The sequence below is a fragment of the Magnolia sinica genome, chromosome 7 (assembly GCF_029962835.1).
Source record: "Magnolia sinica isolate HGM2019 chromosome 7, MsV1, whole genome shotgun sequence".
NCBI classification, from domain to species: Eukaryota; Viridiplantae; Streptophyta; class Magnoliopsida; order Magnoliales; family Magnoliaceae; genus Magnolia; species Magnolia sinica.
Genome location: NC_080579.1, coordinates 93353791 through 93376416, shown reverse-complemented (window position 1 = coordinate 93376416; position 22626 = coordinate 93353791). Strand labels below are relative to the sequence as shown.

Genomic DNA, 22626 nt, shown 5'->3' with positions numbered 1-22626 from the left:
TATAATCCTACATAAGAACTAGCTCCTGCAAGAGATTTTACGTGATTTTTTATAGGCTTATCACAAACCTCGGTCCTACACCAGAGCCTACTGACGTACACTCTTGCCGTGCTCCTACAAGAGACTTTAGTTGGTTTTCTATAGGCTAATTAACTTCGGTCCTAATCAAGGACCTGCATTTACTCCCACCAGAGGCTCAATCTGAGACTAACACGTACACACCTGTGTCCGATAGTTCATATAAGGACTTTGATTTAAGCCCTACACAAGAACCTAGTCGAGTTTGGTAATTCAAACTCTTACACTAAATTTTACACAAGGAAAGAGTGTATGTGAACTCTTACACATGACAACGTATTTGTCGGATTGAACCCTTTTTGTAGCGTCTTCTTGGGTTGCTTAATTGATGCTCTCCCATGCTCTAATCAGCTCCTTTTGGCTCACCCGATCATGATGCCGATGTTTTGCCAAGGCTTCAGCTCCAAGATCAAACACCTCGCATGTGATGCTTCGATGCGGTGACCAAGGTGATGAGAGGTTGACTAGAATCTCTTACAACTAATGGGAAGTTGTAAAGCGTAGGAGATTCTACTTGATGGACATTCTAGATGTTAATAGATACTAAGATTTGCAGAGAAAATTGTTGTCTAAACTCTAGAGAGGGCTTGAGATCATGGTCTTCTTGTAGAGGAGCTTGTAATGCTCATTTGAGTGAAAAATCACTATGAAGAGAGCATGAATTTCATTGTGATAGAGCATAAGAGGTTTGGTAGAGCTCGAGATGCACTATGGTATTTAAAATGTCAAAATCCATCATTTCTATAAAGATCTGATCGCTAGATTTATAAGAAAAATGCTCCAACGGATCTATAACGGCTAGTCTTTGATCGTATCGAATGTAGGTTCAGTCGCATCGAATTATGTTTGGTCACACCGAATTGAGATTCTGTTGAACCGATTAGTCAGGAAAGTTGTTGGATAGTTTGGGTACTTTCGGTTACACCGAAAGTGGTCTCCGGTGAGACTGAAGGTGGCACTCGTTTGTAACTGAATTGCCCAAAATTCTACCCTAACATGCTGTCCTGTTTTGGCCGTTTTCGATCGGACCAAAGGTGAGTTTGGTGAGAACGAAGGTTGCTGAAATTGTGTAGCTTTTTCAGCAAAACAGAACCTCTAAAGCCAATCCAAGAATGATCAATAAAAGGTTTACCCATTAAGTTTAAAATCATATATAGATTTAGGTTGTTTTGGATCAATGATTATGATCACTAAGACACCGTGTTTACCTGTTCTTTGCTCCTTGATGCTCCATCATCACTTGTCTTTGGTCTTCAGTTTTCAAAGGCTAAACCGACTACATGACACAATGACTCACGTGATTGACAAATAGGGTGTATAAATCAATGCATTAACAATATTTATATTAAATGAACCTAATTTGAGTCGAATCGATTCAAACTGAGTCAAGTTCGAGTCAAGTTCTGAGCTGACTTTTTCCAAGTCAAGTCGAGCGAGTAAACTGAGCTAACTTGATTTGTGTGCAGCTCTAGCCATCACTTGCCTATAAATGCAAGTCTCCTATATTCAATGAAAAATGAGGTGGCATCTAAACATATCTTAAGCGCAGGTTTGATTTTCAAATTACAATATAAATATATTATAAAGTGGCCATCATTACATATATCTTAATTATGCTTTTACCTAAAGCTGACATTGACAAGTCCAGAGCAAAGTAGAGGTGTGAAAACATTTTTAGCAAAAAAACTATGCGCCCTCCATGATATTATATGTCATATCCATGCCTGCATTTTTTAAGGCATGAGCCCAAAATGAAGCAGATCCAAAGCTCAAGTAAACCACACCAAAGGGAATTGAATGCCTACCATTGATAACTCATCGGGGGTCACAAAATTTTTGGATTAAACTAATTTTTATGTTTTCCCTTAATCTATGTCTGTATGATCTTACGAAGAGGTTGGATGATAAATAAACATTAGTGTGGCCCTAGGAAGGTTTTAGCTTTTAGTGGTTGACGTCCGTTATGACCATTGTTTCATGTGCTCATGAAACTGATGAGCTCATGAAACTGATGAATGTACCATAGTTTTTCTACATATAGAAGCACATAAAACTCACTTAGGGCATGTTTGGATCGCCGGATCCTAACGTACTGCATTATTTTATGAGTAATAAATACAATATACGCCGTTTGAATTGGATTTGAAATCCGCGTCTGTACGTGGCATGCAAATACAGCGCAGAACCAGAATAGCATGGACACACGGTTCGGACGTACATTACGAAGACATCGGGCAGTACAGCGAAGTCATTGCACTGCACCACCTCTTCCACCAGATAACTCTTTCCTTCGGCTACGTGCTTAAAAGAGTTTTCTTCCATTACACTCTGGCAGAGTATAAATATGAAATGGATAGCAGCGATATGAACTTAAAAGAGCTTTCTTCCATCAGGAAAAACAAGAAGAAAACAACCCCCTCATTTTTTAACGAGAACACCGCATTTCCTTAGTTTTACAGAAACGACGGAAAATCAAAACAAGAAGAGGTGCAACTATTGATTTTTTTGGACCTTATAATATCAGGTACGCTGATTAGAATTCCGTTCTCGCGTCGTCTCAGATCCGTGCCGATTCTTGGATTTTCATTCCTACCCTTTTGCCGATGTTTTCAGAATCTGACGATCTTTTGCTGGTTATTTAAAACCCTAGGCCATTGAATTCCGAAGCATTGGATCGTGAATTGAGGGAATCGTGATTTGGAAGGTTTGGTTTTTGGAGGATTGATGGAAAGATAGAGGTATAAGAAGAGAGAGAAAGACTGAGAGAGAGACAGATAGAGGGAGAAGGCGAGGGAGAGAGAGAAGAGAGAGGATGGCGTCTGCGAAGATGGGAGGTCTTTCAGCACCCGTCGTCCGTCGAGATCCATACGAGGTCCTGAGCGTGGATGTATGTGGTGAAGACGAGGTCCGGACCTCGTATTGTATGTGGTCTGCTTAACCGTCCATTTCAGATCGATCCTTCAACAAACAGTGAATATGCATACATCCGCTGATTACATGTCCAAAGCCAGTCCTTCCCAAACAATCTGTTCGTAAACGAAAAGGACACTCGATACATTGCACATCCGCCATTGTACATCTGCCGTATTGTATAACAATACAATACAGTCCTATACGCGAATCCAAACAGGCCCTTAGGATTCACATAGGTTTGGAGGCAACAATTCCTCCAACCAAATAGCGGTGAGAACTAAAAATAGCCCATTTGAAGGTATTTACATAGTAATTGGAAAAATCAAACAAGCCATAATCTATTACATTATCAAGGATCAATCTCAAACCTATCATATCATTCCTTTTCTCCAGATATACGGAAGAGGAGACTTCACCAAATCAATTCTAATAAAATCTCAAATAAAATCATTTACCATTTGAACAAGGAATCTTTTATAAGTTTATCATTTGTGTATGGTCATTTTTTCATGAGTGCTTATTATATCTAGGCTTTCAATTTAATGTTTCTATTCAACGGCGGTGGTTATTGACAAGAACTCATCGATTCATCTATGGCCGGACACAACAGACCAATGAAATCAATGAGAAGGGGGTGTGATTAAACCACATATTAATATATTTCACCGAAGGGAAGTAGAAATGAAAAAGTATCATTGGTGGAAATGGCGTGGGCTGTTCATTTGTGTGGTGGTCACATCATTGCCAACAAGAGTGAGGTGGATTCATTTTGTCCATGCTTTCAGTTTAATATTTTTATTCAATGGCTATGGTTATTGGCAAGAACTCATCGATCCATCTACAGTCAGACACCGTAAACCAATGAAATCAGCGAAAAGGGGGCGTGATTAAATCACATATTAGGATATTTCCTTGAAGGAAGTAGAAAATAAAAGGTATCATTAGTGAAAATGGCGTGGGCTGTTCATTTGTGTGGTGGTCACATCATCGCCGATAAAAGCGAGGTGGACTTATTTTGTTTAGGCTTTCAGTTTAATGTTTCAATTCAACGGCTGTGGTTATTTGCAAGAACTCATCAAACCATCTATAGCCGGACACAGCAAACCAATGAAATCAGCGAAAAGGGGGTGTGATTAAACCACATATTAAGACATTTCCTTAAAGGAAGTAGAAAAGAAAAAGGATCATTAGTGGAAATGGCGTGGGCTGTGGGCTGTCCATTCGTGTGGTGGTCACATCATCGTAGATAAGAACGAGGTGGACTCATTTTGCCTAGGTTTTCAGTTTAATGTTTCTATTCAACGGCAGTTGTTATTGGCAAGAACTCGTTGTTCCATTTATGGTTGGACACCATAAACCAATGAAATCAATGAGAAGTGGGTGTGATTAAACCACGAATCAAGATATTTCTCGAAACGAAGCCGAAAAGAAAGTATCATTGGTGGAAATGGTGTGGACTGTTTATTTTTGTGGTGGTCACATCATCACGAACCACTGGACCCATTTGGGTGTTAGCCAGTTAACCTATTGGTGGGACCATGAGTTACTTTGAGCCAACCACTTACTTCAAAGTCAATGCAAGGATGGCCCACTCCCCATATCATATCCAATGTTTTATTCTCTGTGTCCAATGTCAATCAAATCCTAATTTAAAAATAAGAGAGAAAAAAAAATGATGACTTTCGAGTAGACGCCTACGGAATCGTATGGCCGAACAGCATGGCCCGCTTTCATCATCACAAGTGAATTGAATCGTGATCGTTCATTTCGGTCAATAGAAAATGAAAGAATTAATCATATTTCCTTGTATTCATGATAAGGAAGTAGCCTTCAAATTGCAATTACATTTCTTTTAAGTTCGAGCTATAAGACAGATGTGGCTCGTTAGGTCTAAGTCAACTTGGACTTGGTCGAGTCTAATCGGCGCGGACTCCACCTTTCAAAAGAGAAAGTTGGGGTCACTCTGAGTCGGCCGAGTCTTGAAAACTTATATTGGATCCTACATCTATCAATTTGAAGAAATTACATTTTGAATATTTCCACTTTATTAGGCTAGCAAATGCCACTCTTTTGTATGGTGCATCCAAACACACCTTAAACACTTCACTGGCCCTAGAAGAGGAGAATGGGGTGCCTGTGCCGATGTGCTGCGAGTGTGTGAGATCCAAGCCAACCATTAGGTGATGAATGGCTTGGATCTGGCACATGTGAATCACCTTTTATGAATTCTCCTCCCCTAACCAAGTTAAGCTCATGCTTAATTTGGAGAGGCGGTATCCATTACAAAAGTCTTGAAGGATAGGCTTATCCTACAACACATGTCTGGGGACCACTGTGATGTGTGCATAAAATCCGCTCCGTCTGACACGTGTGAACCCTCATGTCCTCCTTGTGGCCCAAAGCTCAGTCTGATAAAAATCTCAGGTGGGCCACACCATGTCAAAAATCTTCTAAATATCATTTGTGGTGTGGCCCACATGGATTTTGTAATAGCCTGATTTTTGGTGTGTATATTCATCCTGGAGGGACGCATCTTCTAGATGGATTGGATGCCATATAAAAGAACACGTTGGGACTCTTGCACAATCTAGAAAGTTTTAAATGGTAGTCCCTGTCCCCATCCCTACGGTTCCTGGTGGTGTGGTCCACCTGAATTTTATATCTGACTGATTTTTGGGTCTCGAGGAGAACATGATGGATTGGGTCACGCATGCACCATGGTGGGCCCCACACGTGGATTAATCTTAACCTACAAATCTTTGAAGTGTGACGTGGCCTCTTTCAAGAAATTACAGTTTGGATACCCCATGATTCAAAAACCACGGTTATCAGCTGCCCATTTCTACTTTCTACCGTTGATTTGGAACCCACCAATCGGATGTATAGGATCATCCAATCCGTGTACATTGTGAATGGTCAGCAATTCAAAACATAGGATACTATATGGACAGTCCAGATTGGCAGATCATCTTGGCACGTGTGAGTGGTGGAGATGGTTTTATCGTATTCCAGTTCTCCTGGATCTACCGTACCACCTGCCTTGATTACAATATTGGGCTGTTTGGATGCATGATGCATCTATCTCGAAAAAAAATTAAATTAACTAAATAGGATTTTCTCTCCTACAGGTACCACCTACATCTTTATATTTATTTATTTATTTATAATTATTTATTTATAATTATTTTAATATAAAAATGCAAGCGTGCAAGCACGTGAATGTCGGTACTGTGTAAGTTGACTTAGCTTAATCCTTCATTAATCTGTAATTAGTTTATGTTTTGTTGTGTGTTATGGAGGCAGAAAATGAAAGGAAGACTGACAAATGAGATTATTTCGTATATGTGGGACATGGTTTTGTGATCCCAACTGTTCATTTGATGGGCCCCACTGTCGATGGAAGATTCTTCAAGAGAATTCCAAATTGGAAGATCTAAACGCTTTGATTTCTGGACTAGAGATGGATGCTTTGATGGTCTGTCCTTAATGGAAAATAATCCGATGATCAAAGGGTTGGGATGTTCTGTGAATCTTGGTCCATCTCAAATCCACCACCGGTTACCACATCTAACGGTTTGGATGGACTAAAGATGGTCCCACATGGATGGAATCCTAGAGCGAATCGTACGGTCGTTTGTTGGGACGCGGATTACCTGCGACAGCCTGTCGCAGAGGTTTCTGCGACAAGAAGCTACCTGGGCCCACCGAGATGTTTGTGAGAAATCCACTCCGTCCATCGTTTTTCCAGATCATGTTACAACGAGGGAGAAAAAATGAGGCAGATAAAAACTCAAGTGGTCCGCACGACAGGAAAAAGTGAGGATTGAACGTCCACCGTTGAAACATTCATGGAGCCATTGAAGTTTTGCCTGTCGTGCGTCTAACTTGAGTTTTAGATGTAGCTCATTTTTGGGTCCACCACGTAACTTGATCTGGATAAACGGATGGACGGAGTGGATTTCTCACAAACATCTCGGTGGGCCCAGGTAGCTTCAATCCACGTACTGTTGGAACACCTGCATCTGTATGTACTTTGTTCAAATTGAGAAAAACTCTGATACTCGGGCGGAGTGTGATGGATGATACGCAGGCATTTTTAGCTTACTCAGATGCGTACTTGTCATCAAGTAACTCGAATTAAACTTTTATAGATCCTAGTTTACATCCATCATGAATTTAAAAAACAAGGGGCATTCATCGGACGGTTGAAAATGAAAAATATCCAATGGTCCTATTTCAACGAACAAGTGTCTTTGAATGAGTGTTAAACCAATCTAATTTTGGGATTTTGACTTTGAAACTTTAGGTTTAGCTATTTATATAAGTTAGTTAATGCCATTTTTGCAATTTCTGAGTGCCTGCGTATCAAGAGTTGTACTCTGCCAGAGTATCAAATTACTCACCCTACAAATTATTAGCAATCGATAATTGATAATTAATAAATCAATCAGGAAGAGAGACAAATTTGGTAATGATGCCATTTCCGGTCGGTAGGTCGCAGTGGACCATGTGGGATTGAAATCCATCACCACCGTACATTTGGCTGACTGGTCCAGTAATCCACATGGTCGATTTGGTGGAATGCACCAACTGGAAGATCCTGATCATCCAACAAATGGGCCTTTTGCCTGGTGTGTATGGGAAGCGGACTGTGTGGTGACACAACAGTGAGGGGTATCCCTGGTGACCAGACTCTGTGGGGCCCACTGTAATGTATGTATTTTATCCACGCCGTTCATCCTTTTTTTCAGATCATTTTATTGCGTGAGACCAAAATTTAAGTATATTCAAATGGTGAAGTGGACCACACTACAGGAAACAGTGGGGATTGAATGTCTAATGTCGAAAACTTCTTGGAGGCTATAGAAGTTTTGGATCAAGCTGATATTTGTGTTTTCCCTTCATCCAGGTCTATGAACTTTTAAATAGATTGGATGGAAAATAAACATCAAGGTGGGCCTTAGGAAGGTTTCAATGGTGGACGTCATTATTCCCACTGTTTCCTCTGGTGTGGTCCAATTGAGCTTTGGATATGCTTCAAATTTTGGCTAATTCTATAAAATGATCTGGAAAAACAGATGGACGGCGTGGATAAGACAAATAATTAGGACGGTCCAAAATTTAAGTGGGCCACACCATAGGGAACAGTGGCAATGGGGATGCCTATTGTAGAAACCTTCCTGGGGCGTACTGTGTTGCTTATATTGCATCCAACCCGTCCATCAGTTGAGACCCACCAGTATAAACACAAATATTAGACTAATTGAAAACTCAGATGGGCCATGCCACATAAATTTAGAGGTTTTAAGTGTGATTTTCCATCGAATAGCCGTCATGAGTACTGGATCTAACTGCAATTTATTATGTACGGTTAACATGATATATCAGAGCTTCTGGACGGATTAGATGGAACAAAAAAAATAATCACGGGGGCTCCACAGAGCTTTGATTTTGCACGCGCTTCCTACAGCCATCAGCTGTAGAGGATTCCAGTCCGTCGAGTATGGACCATGGTTAGAAGATTCGGTCACTCAGATCGACGCGTTTGGCACTGAGTCAAGTCGCGAGTTGGACTCGTGGTATCCAGCCGGATCGAGTGACCAGCTGTATTGTATCCGTTGAAATCTTAAGAGCTAGGTATGAACACGTTGACCTTTTCATTCTAACCGTAGATATGAAGGTTCCAATCAGATTGCATATTTAATAAATGCATCCTTTTGACCTTTGCCATCCATGGTGGGGCCCACTCATGTATGACGTGATCATGGAATTATATAGCGCGTGTACGGTCGTGATGGATGCTTCTCTGTTAGCCAATAAATAATGAGTGGCTCCTGTCTGGACTCTGGAGTCGGGATACAGTGTGTTGCCAGCTACTGGGACCCACACGCTGAAATGATGATTTGAACCGTCCATATTGTCATCGCTACCTTCAAAATAAGATACAATCCCATCATCAAGCTTCAGCAATGATCCTAACCGATGATTTTTAGAGTTGAATCTACGCCGTTCAAATTTTACTTTCCATTGTTCTAAATTCATCTACGGTCACAACCATCAGTTCAGCATAACTTATAGAGCCCAAAACATGGACAGTTCCGATCATGGGATCTCTCAGCATGTGGGCCCCAGGGGTTTGGGCCTTTAATAGAGGCCCGTCTGGATTTTAAGCCCGATTAAAAACAGGTCAGGCTTAGACCTAAGTAACGTTTGGATGCCACCTGTTTTTCATTCTAAATCTCAGGCACGTGTTCACATGTGTTACTTGTTTGAAAATCTGAACCGTTCTTCAAACCGAGCCCAACAGAAAACCCAATCTGCTGAAATTTCGAGCCCACTGGACATTTGAGTGGGCCATAGTCTTAAAAAATCCAGCCATTAATAATGCATATAAACTCATTCTCCCTGCCCAAACACGCCAACTTTTGCAAATATCGAATAAAACTCGATGAGAGCCCAAAAAAAGCCCACTTATAAAGTTAATGGGCCCACTGATGAAGAAATCAAAAGCCCAATGCTAATGGGCTAGGCCGGGCTAACTTTTTTTGGGCTGGCTTGGGTGCCTAAGCCGGTAGACCTGGCTCGTTACAACTAGCTAAGACCAAGTTGTCTTAGTCGATCGGACATGGTTTGGCACCATAAGCACCTAGACGAGTCACCCCGACTGAGTCGCAATTCACCCTCAATTAGGGTGAGTCCCCACTCGACTCAGTACTGAGTCAGTCCAAGTCACCTAGTCATTTAACCATGGTTAGGACCCATAACAATAATAAAGGCCCACTCTTTTAGTGGTGGGTCTTTATTGCTCACCCTACTAAAAGTCTAGAAGAGAATACAAATAAAGAGTAGAAGGAATACTGCTAAAATGGCCTGTCTGGGTTAATATATTCAAAACCAGCAGCCAAAAGCTTTCCGATTTAGGCCAAGAAATCTAGTTTTCGGCTTTCGATGTTCGAAATTGGGTGCAACCCAAAGTGCACGAGAAATTGGATCCCAACCAAAAATGAGAATCTAGTGGACAGAAAATCGAACCTTTTTTATTTTTTTTTCTGGCATGGAGAAACCTCTCATATATATGGTCTATTATTTTTAGACCCAACAAAAAATTGAGTAGGTTGAGTTGGGTTAGGGTTTAACTTTTACTTGGTTAATTTTAGTAGTAGTATCATGTATGATAAGATAATGCAGCTTGCGATGCACATGAAGAGTGCGGAGGGAAGAGAAAAATAGAAAGAGATGCAGAAGAAAAAGTGTGGGTTACATGCAAAGAGAGAAAGTGAAAAGACGTTCAATAGTTTTAGCGATGCGTGACCTATTCCTACTTTTTTATAATGTTGTGGCACACTTGAGTCTTGGATCTACTTTCCTTTTGAGTTAATATTTTCACATGAGTCAGTACAGTAATTGCATGGATTGGATGTCGTATAGTCATCACAATGAATCATATGTAATCTTTTGTTGCATTTGCTCCTTAATAATACATATCTTTAGGGGCCTCATGAGAAGAGGATGAGATATGAGATGAGACTACTCACAAAAAAAGAATTGAAAGGATAAAAATAGCCTCTATTTAAGGGGCAAATGCATCCTTTTGCATTTTAAAATCAAAAGTTTATGATCTTCTTTTAACTAATTGTAAGGTTAAAATTAGCCAAAAGCTACTCATGTTATATGCAATGGAGAATAATACATAATACTAGTTACTCTAGCAACTAAGTGAGATTTAATGGGCACGCGAGCGTGTAAAAGAATCCACCTACTCGCCATGCATGTCAAGCATAGGCAAGAGATGAATAACCAAATCAGATAAGATCCAGCGTTGAATATTACCTCTAACCCTCTTAGGTTTGTCTCGACATGGGTCATGGTTTTTTTGACTTCCCTTGAATATTACCTCAAACCTATTAGGCTTGTCGCGACATGGGTCATGGTATTTTTGACTTCGTGACTTAACCACTCGACTTGTTTGGATTCAGGTGAGAGTCGCAAGTCACCTAAGTGAAAAATCAAACAAAAAGAGCCAAAAAAAAATCTTTCATGTATAACTCTACATAATCTTGAATGTTATAAACTTCGGCATGTATATCAAATGAGACAATGCAAGCCACTGTTATTATATTCATGGAGATATAGAACAACATATAAGTTATCTTGTTTGTATATCCATCATTGACTTGCCGTACCTGAGGACTGGAACTGTTGACACCTGAGGTCGGATTTAGGCTGTGAACCCTGTTAGCAAGCAGGAAACTCAAATGTACGGTTACTACATATTTTATTTAATTATTTACTTTTACAAATTAAAAACTATGTCTTCTACATGCATCCAATTATGGGTCGAATTTAGATCCAAACCCCATTTTGAAGCTGCTCTAAACTAAGGTCCTGTTTGGATGCACCCTAAAAAAAACGTGTTTGATGCCAAAATGTCATTTTGAGCTAAACCTTCAAAATGCCCACTTGTTAAAAACTAATCAAGTTGGTTTTTGGAGAATTAACTGATAAAGTGGTTATGCACTTGCTTTGTGTGAAAAATCCAAGGAGATCATTTGGACCGTAAGTAGCTTATATCGTAAGTAGCTTATCTTTGTTTCTACTTATTCAGCAAATAAATATATTTGGCAAACAACGTACTTAGAAGCCAAAAAAAAAAAAAACATGTTTGATTTCCAGTATCATAATTCGTCCTCCTCACATCCACCGTCCATCATGTGGGGTCAACCTTTGATGTGGACCATTTATTGTGTGGGCCTCACCTTTGATGTGGACTTTCCATCATGTGGGGCCCACATTGGATGTGGGTTATTCATCATTAAGGGTTAACCTCTAATGTGCATGTTCATTAATTATGTAGTGCCCCTATTTGATGTCGGTCATCCATCATGCGGTGTCCACGTTCAATATCCACTGCTCATCATGTGGAGTCCACCTTTGATGCGGGCCATCCATCATGTGCACCCCACATCCGATGTGGGTCGTCCATCATGCGGGCTTGTCTTAGATATGGGTCATTCATCATTATGGTCAGCATTTGATGTGGACTGGCCATCATGTGGGGCCCACCTTGATGTCGATCATCCATCATGTGGGACTCACCATTATTAATTGTCCATCACGTGGAGCTCACCTTTGATGTGGACTCTCTATCATGTGGACCTGTTGAGGGTCAAATACTGCATATTAGACCCCAATTATTTCCTGGATTTACAAGCATGATGCCGGTTAATGACCTGATTTAATCGTATTTGTGATGCAGAGTATATTTACGAGCATGGGCTAGAAAGGATGTTAAAAGCATGGATTTAAAGCTCAGGCATTACCAAGGGCAAGGGACGGACTCCAGGGGACAAAAATCGAAGAAATTACACGCCAGGGGTCCGAGAAAATTGAGAAACTGAAGCTCAAGTGGCCTGAAAGTCAGCCAGATTGCAAGATCACAAGGTTTCCACCATCCGCTTGGTTCGAAACTTCATACATGGCCTGAAGACCATAAATTAACCGTACACGTCGAAAATCAGCCATTGGATCTTTTTGAAAATGTCCCAACGGACAGATCAGCCCACAACTTATCAATCTGGGGCCCGCATGATATCTTGAAATACTTCAATTTTGGTGTCAACCATTTAAATTATATGGCAACCAGGTTGGACGGAGCTGATCTCTCATATACATCAGCATGGGACCCACATGTGCATTGCACATGTATAGCGTGGGTGCACCAGGCGTGCACGGAAACTCCAGGACGGTCAAACCATCCTGGACTCGAACTCCTTCACAAACGGCCACAGCCGTCCCCTCTGTTACGCAGACGGTCGGATTGCGGAAGTTGGTGGGCCACCATCGTGCATAAAAGGTCCAATCCGGACCGTCCATCAAAAGCCCTTGCCCCCTATCATCCTCGCCTAGATGGCAGAATTTCAAGAAACATCGGAGGCCGGTTGTTGATCGTCAAAACTGAAGGCAGACGGTGGAGAGATGTGATTTGATGGACCGCACTAAACCCAAGTAAAAGCAACCCTTCCTGACTGAAGTTCCGAGAGGAATTCAATGGACGGCTTGGATCTCTCATTTGAAATAGACAGTGGACCCCACCATCGTCACAGCGTAATAGCTACGCTCCCTGTTTTGCGTCCGGAAAAACTGAAAATTCCAGACTGTTTTGCGAATTTGGCGAGGATTGGTTCGACGATCTGAGCCATTCAAAACCTCTCCAAGGAAGTGCTGAACCGTGGCAAGAAGACTGAATGTCTTAAGATTGGTTTTGTTGGCCGAAAAGATGAGCCGACACAAGGCAGTTTCCAAGCTGGCTGACTGCGTGCTGCGGAAGGAGATGACGCACTCCGCGTCTGACTCCAACTCGGTCGGTTCCTTGCAACCGACCCATCCAGCGACGCCTCTCTAATATAAGGAAGAAAAGAGAGGGAGCTTGGAGGAGGAAAAGGTGAAGGAACGGAGAGAGAAAGGGAAACAGAGAAGACAGGGAGCGGGGAGGCTTTGCTGCTGCACAGTGGCACGTGAGCTGAGCTTGGTTGGAGGGAGATCTGAAGGCTGGAACGTGAGGGGACTGCTGGAACGTGAGTGGGAGAAAAAGGACTAAGTGTTTTTTTTCTTTCCTTTTCTTTTTGTTCCGTTTTTCTTTTCCTTTGTATCTGTTTTAGGTTCAGGCTATTCATGTGTGGCTAAACCTCTTAGCTGGGGCTAAGAGGTGAAGCTTGTAGTCTGATGGGAGAAACTTAGCTTGTGCCTATTGTGTAGATGGACTGATGTTGATTTCTGTTTAAATTAAAAGGAATACTTTCAGTTATTTTTAAGGGTTTGTTGTGACTGAAATTACAATGGATCTGCGATGGTTTTGAGTATTTCTTTCTCCTTTTGATGTTTATGATGTCAGGAAGCCCTGTTGTCCACCATAGTCTCCTAGGCATGGTCGGATGGTGGAATCCTTCCTAACTTTCATGAATTGTTAATTGGTTGGTTATTAGTCTAATTCTGTTGTTTGCTCTGTCTCCTGGGCATGGTTGGTGATGGAATCCATTCTAATTCATATACCTGTCATCTCTTGAAAACTATATCAAAGAAAGTCTAGTTGATTTCCATGATTTTTGAAGCAGGCGTAAGATCTCCCTGATTCTACAAGTGGATCCTCTGAATCCCTAGTTTCCTTCCTCTGAATTTCCTTAAGTTTTAGATAATTATTCCACAATTATTCCTTAAATTCTATTTGGTTTAGATCACATCTTAGTCTAGTTCTAGTTCTATTTGGTTTTAGATAACGTACAGGTATCAGTCCCTGTGGATTCGACCTCGGTCTTACCGAGTTTATTACTACATCACAACCCTATACTTGGGGAGTGAACAAGTTTTTGGCGCCGTTGCCGGGGACTGACTGTAACGCCCCGTGTTTTTAGGACCCGAGTATATGACTCGTTTCCCAAAAACCCGAGTGTTAACTTTAAAGGATGGTCAAATTCACGTATATTTTTTTTTCTCCTTATCAGAGTAAGCAGATGAGCGTAGAATGGACAAGTAAGCTAAAAGGGAAGTTTAAACTTTCATTTAGAATATACAAGTGGTTGCTCATAATGACTTATACAAACCAATGTCCCCATTCTTACAAATACAAAATTGACATAATATTACATGTGAAACAAGGTAAATTGCAACAACCTTGAATTGTAAAATCATGTAGCAACCCTTAGCAAATAGAATCATGCACCCTTGTCAACCATAGCCTGCTCCTCACCAATATACGGGGCCACCTGCACTACCTGTACGGTTGTATATTTGATGGATGAGTGGCCAGCTCAGTGTGAATTCCCCTCAAGATTACACACCGCCGCATTAGGTAAGCATAGTTATAAAACAACAAGGCCATCAAAACAATACATGATGTAATCTTTTTAAATGCATGGATGCATGTATGCACATCGGCCTGGGGATTCCAGCAGGACTTGGGCTCGTCACCCATGCAAATCATCGACTTGGGAAAATCATCAGTCGGACAGGGGTCGATAGTCGGTGGTCCGGGAGCTAGCGAAACGATACCCGAAGATCCTAAGGGCACGTGCTACAGAATCAGAATTAGCCACCGTCATCGCCAACATGCTATGAATGCATGATTAGCCAAACCGTTATTAGTCCAATTTACAATCAGCCAATTTAGGTAAGCTCAAGGTCACTACGGGAGCTCGTCACCGAAGGCCGACGGTCGGGCATAGTGTCCCATTACCACCATCCCCGGCTCATGAGGCTACCACCTTAGGATGTTTAATGGAACTCAATCGACCAGTGGCCAATCATATTCAGTATATGGGGCTTACCATCGCATGGTTACATGATATAAAACATCGAACCCATATATGAAAAATACCATAACAGAGCCTCATAGGGCAATACCAAAATAAACCACATAAGGCAAATACCAAAATAAGCCACATAGGGCGAGTATCAAAACCATGCAATAAAAGACCATCCCTGAAAAATCATTGGACACAACAACCCTGGATGGTAGGCCCACATCAGTGATTAATTTAAACCAACATTCAATAACCACTAAGCCGAAGGTCCATTACTATCACAACCAGTCGGGTTACATCCCAAGTATGGGTGTACACATATAGGTGGGGGTTTCCCATTGGTGTACCAATTTAAGTTCCACAAGCAATCCACAAATATTTCACAGAATGAATAAATATGCAGGATAAACATTAAGCATGTAATATAGCAATTTAATTCCAACAATTAACACATGTGATTATGAAATGGAAATAACTATAACTTAAACTAATGGGAAAATGGAAAGCCCAAGGGGAAGAATCATCACCTGTATGGTAGTGTTTTCGAACTTGGTCTGAGCCTTGTTTTGGTCCGGGGTTACTCAGGGAGTCTCCTAGAGTTATAATTTACATTTGTCAGGTATTAACAGATATATCACAGTGAAGTCCCGTGGATGGTGCAGATATGCAACACATCACGAGGTGGCAGTTTAGATGAATCATGTATAGTAGGGTGGAGTCCACATGTATGGCACGTAGAGTTTTAGAAGGTAGTTTGATATCTCGGCCATCTCTGACCAATCATGGGGTGTATCTAACGGATGGTTTAGATGGCACTGGACGCTACCCCTGATAGTACACACATTCCATGTTAGCCTTCAAAACCTCAAGTGTTGAAGTGAGATTCTCCACACAGCCTACTAGTGGGGCTATGGATTTGGGTGTTCACATCTGGCGCTGGATGTCCATAGATGGATGATCTAGCTACGTCCATTGATGGACGGCCAGGGATCCATGGTTCTTGAAGGACGGAGTGGATGTATAATATACACATTAGGGTGGGTCCTATGTAAATGGGCTCCACTTCTAGCTGGACTGGGTGTCGTGGATAAGGTACGTGCGACGTGGTGGCCCACGCACCACAGTCGAAGGATGGACGTTTGTGCATACATACATAGCAGCGCTCCCCTGCCTTACCGTTTATCCTACCTGGACGGTTGAGATACCACATATACCTCATGGGCATGACCCACCAGGGATATGACTAGGCTCTTGGATGGTGTGGATGCACCATACGCCCATGACAAATGGGGCCTGCAGTCTGGACAGTTAAGAGGTATTACATACCTTAAGATGTCATCCATCTTACTGATGTCAGTTAATCAGTGAAATCCACCATCCAGAAGAAAACAGATGGACGGCTGGGTGAGTTTATGTGTAAGTGGTCCCTACCACAACACATGTGCTATACAATACCTCCTAATTATTTATTATATCACATTATTTTTTTATTTTCATCATATGCATTTAGATATATATACATTTATTATTATTATTATTATTATTATTATTATTTTTTGAACGTGTAGGGCAGCCCAGCTCAGAACGTCTTTTGATGGACGGTCCTGGGCACATCGTTTTTAGATGGACGTTTGGGCATTGTGCGGCCCACTGTGGCTTGATGGTGTGGCCCGCCAGCAGTGTAGGCCACCAGCTTTTTTTAGTTGGGCCCACCACATGTGCCCATTATACATGTAATTATCATATTAATGCCACATGCACATGTACATGAATATCATATATTACATGCATCTGATGTATATTCCAGCCTTATATAACGTTGCATGCCTCTGATACCTATCTAAACGTTATAACTCATATGTACCTGATATAAATCTGAATATTATATTATCATGGGTTCCACATGGGTGTGGGGCCCACGTGTAATACTTTACTACATGAAATGGAGGGGACTCCATACTATCGCAACGGTGAGCTGAGAATGGAAGGTTTGGATGAACTTCTCAGATCCGGCCCGTAGAAAACCTCTGATGGACGGCCTGTATGCAGTCCTCATGCATCACATTTGCATGGAAGGATGCATTCAACAGTGGTGCTGTATGCAATATAGTATATTATATTATGCGGTATCCACATGCACGTAAAGATGCATGCTTCTATATTTCAATACACTATTATATATATATATATATATATATATATTTCTTCTTTAAAGTAGGACATCCAAGGCCTGGGAAAATGGACGGACGGCCTGGACAAGCTGCCTCATCAAGGTGGGGCCATATATGTGGCCCACCAACTGTGGTACGGTGGAGTCCACCTGCTAATACTGTGCGCATGCCCGCCTGCATTTGTGCAGGGCCTAAAACCAAGGCAGCCCATCTGTTTTGGGTGAGGCCCACCTGCATTTGGCAAGGCCCAGGTGTATTTGGTGTAGCCCACAGGCACTTCTTCCTTGCTTTGCAACATGTACAGCACCCTACCTATCGTGAAAACGGTCCCTGCTTCAGCCGTTTTGGAAATCATTCCCGGCTCTGATTTTCAGCTCAACCACGGCTCTTTTCCTGGCCGTTTCACACTCATGTCAATGCCCAAATGGTGGCATGGTGATTGCCACTTCTCTCAGCCAAAGAATGGTCCGATCAGGGCCGTTTTCATGTCGAAAAATGGCCGCTTCTCCGTCCGATTTTATTTTATTTTATTTTTCCTGAGGTGTGCAGCAGCTCAACAAAGCCCGATTTTTAGGCTGTCCTAGAACTCAGTCTTAACAACTTCCTGATGCCATTTATACGTCACTGCTTGGCCTAAAAACAGGGCCATACTTGGGCCAGTTTCGGCCCCGAAACAGTGCCTGAACGCAGGCCACCATCGACACCAAAACAGGGCCTGTTCTTGGTCCGGCGTGTGGTTCTAGCTGCAGGGTGTTTTTCAGTTATGAACAAGGCTTTGTTTGGGGGTTTGTTTCGGGTGTGGGAGAGGCGTGGTGGAGCTTTAGTCCCAGTTTGTTTTAGAGTTCCTAGAGAAAGAAGTTTTACCTGGTGCAGTTAGGTCCGACCCGAACTTGGGTTGTCACGCACACAGCCACCACCCTCACCTTCTTCCTCTCTTTTCTCTCACTTTCCTTTCTCTTTCACCCCTCAAGTGGTGTGGCTGCAAACTTACACTGACTCGGCTCGGTCCGTTCTCACGGACTGAGTGGGGGCAGTGCGAGCCGAGCTCACCGTACGCTCAATTTTCTTCTCTGTTTCCTCCCTCTCTCAGTTTTCTCTCCTCTCTTTCTTTCATCCTTCCTTGGATGTGGATTTTGAGGGCACTAACGTCTCCCTTTATAGGCAAGGAGATGGAGATCCAAAGGCTGGGATTGGTTCTGCCCATCCCCAATCGACGGCCGCCGGTGCCAGACGCCGCTTTCTATAAATGGAAAGCTCTGTTTCCACTTTTTATCTATGTCAGGGAGTGTATGGCTCGAGAGAGAGAATTCTCTTTGGCTGGCGGTGCACGTCAGTGATTCCTTGGGTAAACCGACGCCGCCTTGCCCTTCACGCCAGCAATCCGTCCGCCCTTTAAAGACCCAGCTGTGTTTGCTAAAAATGGACGGCTCAAAGCTATTTCCTTCGTTCCTCTGCAGAGGCCCTTATCCTAATATGGTTTTGTTGGGGTGGATCCCACCAACAAAATGAACGGTTTGGATTACCCAGAAACTGGCCATGGTGGTCCACTTTGAAGCTCAAAGATACTTATTTTTAAATCGTACGTTTGGCGGGAGATGTGCTTTAAGAAATTGGATTTGAGTTCGGTCAAACATTATTTGACCGCAGGGAGTTGTTCAATGTACATCGTGCATTAGAGCTTGGGTGCACGTGCACCTATCTTTGGGGCACATCACGGCTCCGGTGTCTGATCTGCTCCGATCAATTGTCTTGGGGTTCAATCTTAAAGGTCCTACCTAGGTTTGGGGTGGAGCCACGGCCCAGGTGTGCTGTATTATTACATTCGGGGACTTCCTTTGTCCTTATGGCGCGTTCCACTGGTCAGATGGGCACGATGTTTTCCCTCAACGGTGGATTCTCGTCGATCTAATGGTCGGATTGTTCTGAAATTGAATGTCAACGGCTAAAATGGGTCTACGGAACCATTTAACTAGATTTTAATTGTCAGATTATGAATTAAATGGTCTAATATATATTTATAACATTAAATAACATTTTTGGAATATTTCATATTTCATTTTAATTTATTATATTTATATTATCAATTATTCGTATTTAATTCTCATGGTTCTTTCTTTGGAGATGTTCTTCATGTTTTTTTTTTTTTTTTTTTTTTCTACGATAAATTATTTATTTGTTTTTAGATTTATATATATACAAATATATGTACATTTCTAATTTGTTCATGTGGATAACAGCCCAATTAGAGCCATTTATTTATTTATTCAGTCTTCTATAAGTATTTGATTATAAGGATTAAATTATTCGGGCTTCTAAGTGGGCCAAAATGCATGGGATTTTAACATTTAGTTACCAATTTATTTAAATCAACGGTGGGATATGAGATATTGGCATTCTGACTATTGACACTAAGTAATGAGTTGTGACTTATCAAATGATGGCGAACAGTGTACGTTATTTGTATCTTCATACAAATACGCTAACCTAGATTATAATAGTAACACTCGAGTACTGAAAATTACGGGATGTTACACTGACGGCTACGTTTTTCTGAAATTAATTAGTTTTAGAATTAGGTTAGGATTAAGATTTTACTTACTTTAGGATAAAAGTTTTTATTTTGTTTTATTCTATTGTTTTTAAAACTTAACCTGTTTTCCTGTTTTGTAGGATCCTGACATAAGTTCTTAAATTGGTAATTCCTTCCTAATTTCTCTACTTTTTCTGTTTTTAGAATTAAGGTTTAAATCTTAGAAATTTTCTAACTCTAATATTTCTCTATTTGTAGGAAATAGTTTATTTTTAGAAACTTTCCTCTTTTGTTTTTAGAAACTAGGTTAGTTATTTCCCTTTTTAGAGATTAACCTTCTATTCTTGTTCTCTAGTAACTTTCTAATTCTAACTCTCTTAGAATCTAATTTGTTTCCTAATTTATTTTTAAAATTTTTGTTTAGAAACTAACCTTCCTATTTTGTAGGCCTTTAAGATAGAAATTTCTAATTCGGTAAGCTCCTTCCCTACTTTCTATTTTTCAGTTCTCTTTTAATAATTTACTTTCTAGTTTAGGTCTTTCCTAATTTATTTTAGAAATTTCCACTTTCTTTTAGGAATTCCTTCTTTTAGAAATTAATTTACTGCTATTTTTCTTTTAAAGGATCGTTCTTCTCTTTTTAAAATCTAACTTATTTTGTTTTATTTTGCAGGTTTTAACTTAGGACTCCAATTTGGTAATTTCTTTCCAACTCTCCCTTTTTTTCTTTTTAGATTTTCTTTTCCTTTCTTAGGACTAGGCTTTAAATTTGATTGAGGGCTGCGAGTGTTTCATGCCCAAGTGGGTCTGTGACAACACTCGACGTCTCTTGACTGAAGGAGGATTGGTTGAGGGGTTGACTATCCATCGCAGGACTAGACACCGCTCGAAATCCCCTGAGTTAACTGAAGTTATGGCTGAAGACCAACCTCCTCTACTTCCACCCAGGGTGGAGGATACCCAAGATGAAAATGAGGTGCAACAGGCACCCCCGCCTCGTACTTTACGAGATTATCTACAACCAGCGGGAGTGAGTACGCCCTCATGCATGATTTTCCCTGAAAACACAGGACAAATGGACATCAAGCCAGGAGTTATCCAACTCCTTCCCAAATTCCATGGACTTGAATCAGAAAGTCCATATTTACATTTGAAAGAGTTCGATGAGATTATAGCTACATTATGTTTTCCTAATGTATCTAAGGATACAATTAGGCTAAAACTCTTTCCTTTTTCCTTAAAAGAGAAAGCTAAGACGTGGTTACATTCATTGCGTCCTAGATCCATTGGCACATGGAACGACATGCAGAGGGAATTCATAAAAAAATTCTTCCCACATCATAAAACGATTACCCTCAGAAAAGCAATCATGAACTTTGCCCAAAAGGAAGATGAAACATTTTTCCAATGTTGGGAAAGGTTTAAAGATTTGGTCAGTTCTTGCCCACAACACGGATTTGAAACGTGACGCATTACAAATTTTTTCTATGATGGACTGACATCTTCCATGCGCCAAATGGTCGAGACAATGTGTAATGGAGAGTTCATTAATAAAGATGTTGATGAGGTATGGGATTACCTCGATAGTCTTGCTGAAAAAATACAATCATGGGACTATTACCCAAAGTCGAACACCATGTTTAGGCCAACTCAATTAAAGGAGAAAGGTGGATTATATCTCTTGAAAGAAGAGGATGATCTCAAGTGTAAAGTGACTACGCTCATAAGGAAAGTTGAGGCCATGGAAGGAAAGAAGGATAAGGTTAATGAAATTGTTTGCGGCATCTGTGATTGCAACATTCATACAACTGAAAATTGTCCTACAATACCCGCCTTTCGAGGAGTGTTGAATGAACAAGCTAATGCCGTAAACAACTATCAAAGACCTTTTACTGAACCTAACTCTAATACATACAATCCTGGTTGGAAAAATCATCCAAACTTTAGTTGGAGGAATGGACAAACGGCTACTCCTCCAGGTTTCTTCAATCAAAATCCAAATCAAGTGAAACCTCAAGAGGAACCGGTTCAAAATTTCATACAAGAGCTGGCTCAGGCAATGCGGGGAATTACAGATTTTATGCAAAAGATAGACTCTCGTATGACGGTTATAGAAAAGGGGATGCTTCCTGCACAACCTCTCCCCAATCCTAAACCGCAGTACGAGATCAATGATCCTAGCTCTTCAAATCAGATGGGGCATGCTAAATCCATCACCACTCTTAGGAGTGGAAAGATCATTGATAAAACTCTTCCGGTTAGGCCCGAAAAGCCTCAAGAACCAGAAGAGGACAACAATGATGGATCCAGTGATGCCCCACAAATATTAGAACCGAAACTTCTAGAGAAGCTAGTTGCTCCGTTCCCCCAACGGTTGATTTCACCAAAACTTCTCTCTAACTCTCAGGATATCCTAGAAGTGTTGAAACAAGTGAAGTCAACATTCCTCTACTTGATGTTGTGAAACAGATACCTTCATATGCCAAATTTCTGAAAGACTTATGCACAACCAAAAGACGACAAAATATTCAAAAGAAAAATTTCTTGACTGAGAAAGTGAGTGCTATCCTGAAGCAAGACGCGCCGCAGAAATTCAAGGATCCCGGTAGCCCAACCATATCATGTGTAATCGAGAACC

At 41.2% G+C, this 22626-nt stretch overlaps 1 non-coding gene across 1 annotated transcript; it reads right to left on the bottom strand.

Annotated features, from left to right (window-relative positions):
- Positions 1 to 21339: 21339 nt before the first annotated feature.
- On the bottom strand, positions 21340 to 21446 carry LOC131252271 (small nucleolar RNA R71). Its single transcript, XR_009174304.1, has one exon. It is a non-coding gene; the product is annotated as a small nucleolar RNA R71 (small nucleolar RNA).
- Positions 21447 to 22626: the final 1180 nt, after the last annotated feature.